Source organism: Myotis davidii, unplaced genomic scaffold (assembly GCF_000327345.1).
Source record: "Myotis davidii unplaced genomic scaffold, ASM32734v1 scaffold61, whole genome shotgun sequence".
Classification (NCBI taxonomy): domain Eukaryota; kingdom Metazoa; phylum Chordata; class Mammalia; order Chiroptera; family Vespertilionidae; genus Myotis; species Myotis davidii.
Genome location: NW_006291729.1, coordinates 65,464 through 67,189, shown reverse-complemented (window position 1 = coordinate 67,189; position 1,726 = coordinate 65,464). Strand labels below are relative to the sequence as shown.

Here is a 1,726-nt window from a genome sequence, read left to right as displayed (position 1 = left end):
CCTGCACCGGGGCCAGAAGGCCGGGCAGCCCCGCCCTGTGCGCTTCCTCCCCTGAAACCACCACGATGGCTCCTCAGAGGCCCCTTCCTGAAGGCGACCGGCCCCAGGACGCCCCCTGGGCCTGGGCAAGTCCTGTGCTCCCCGAGGAACTTTAGAAAGAGGTTCCCCCACTTGCCCGGAACAGTCCGGGGGGCACCCCGAATCACAGCTGTGGTCCCTTCTGGGGGCTCCTCTGCTCTCAGCGGGGCTGTGAGGGGCCACGGTGCCTGCTCTTGTCGCCCCGGGGACCAGCTCACAGGCAGGAGGGCTACGGTGCCACACGCAGCATCCCCCAGGTGCACCCCTCCCCTGGGAGTCGGGCTGAATGGGGGGTGGGGGGTAACTAGGAAAGGGAGATCGCTGTCACAGAGGCTCTCACCGAGGCCTAGGAGCAGGGGTGGAGGGTACGAAAGGGCCAGAAGCTGCCAGGCCCGCGCGGCTCAGGGGCTGAGCGTTGGCCTAGGAACCAGGAGGTCCGGCTCGATTCCCGGTCAGGGCACCGGCCCGGGTTGCGGGCTCCATCCCCAGTGGGGGGGCGTGCAGGAAGCAGCCAATCAATGACTCTCTCTCATCGTGGATGTTTCTCTCTCTCTCTCCCTCTCCCTTCCTCTCTGAAATCAATGAAAACATAATTTACAAATTGATGAGCAGCTGAAGAAGAGGAGGGAGGGGGGAAGGCCTCAGACAGGTCAGCCCGCCCCCAGGGTGCCCACGTGAAGGGTGGCACACGAGGGCACAGTCCTCAGTGGCTCCTGCGGGTGAAGAGCCGGAGAAGTGACCATCAGAGGTCCCTTCAGGCCGCGTGCTTTAACGTTAAATAAACGCATGTAAATAAACGCATGTAAACGAAAATGAACTCAGGTTACAGCGTGAATTCACATGGTCAGTCGTCACCGACGTAGCCGGTCCCCTCTGAGCCAGAAACCTGCTCCCGGGCGCACCGCCCAGCCACACCCAGCCCTCCCCGTTCCGTGGCTGTTATCGGCTTAACCCTGAGAGGCCACCGCGTGGATGTGTGACCACAGCACGCGACAGGCTGTCGCCTATGAACAGCCATCAGCTCCACGGGCCGTGTCTTGTACAGCCGTCTGAGCAGGTGCAGTTACCTTTCATCTGCATTTTAAAGCTTATTTGTCCAGAGGAGCTCCATGTCGGATAAGCCGTGTAACCGAGGAACCCAAGGCCAGGCCGGTGTCACTCAAGAGCCGAAGACCCGCCCACAGGACAAGCCCGCCCCCCACGCAGGCTCCGAGCATCCTAACTCCACACCCCAAAGCGTGTTAGGGCCCTGCTCCATTCCAGCTCCTTTGTGAGGCGACACCCACAACTGCTGGGCCTCAACCCTGGAACTCAAACTCTCTGGGGACTCGGACATTAAAACAAAACAACCGCTCGGGACAGCCGCTCGACCTAGAGCGCTATAACTCGAACCCAGGGGCCAGGGGTCCCAGAGGAAGGGCAGGGCCTTCGTCTGCCGGAGAGGAGCAGGAACGTTCCCCCACAGATTGGGGTGCCGGCATTCCAGGAAGAGGGGCCGGTGTGACCACAGGCTTGGGGGTGCGGGTGCTGGGGTTCAGGGGTGTGGCGTGATGTGTCCACAGCACGGGGCACCTAAGGCATTGGGGTGGGGGTGCTGATGGCAACACGGAGCTGGCCACGGGCCTCGAGGGCTGTGCTACGGTGGCGG

The 1,726-nt window shown here is 62.6% G+C and overlaps 1 protein-coding gene across 1 annotated transcript in view; it reads right to left on the bottom strand.

Moving 5' to 3' along the window:
• The window catches only part of RSAD2 (radical S-adenosyl methionine domain containing 2), a 12,760-nt gene that overhangs the window by 7,151 nt on the left and 3,883 nt on the right, over positions 1 to 1,726 (bottom strand). The window lies entirely within an intron of this gene.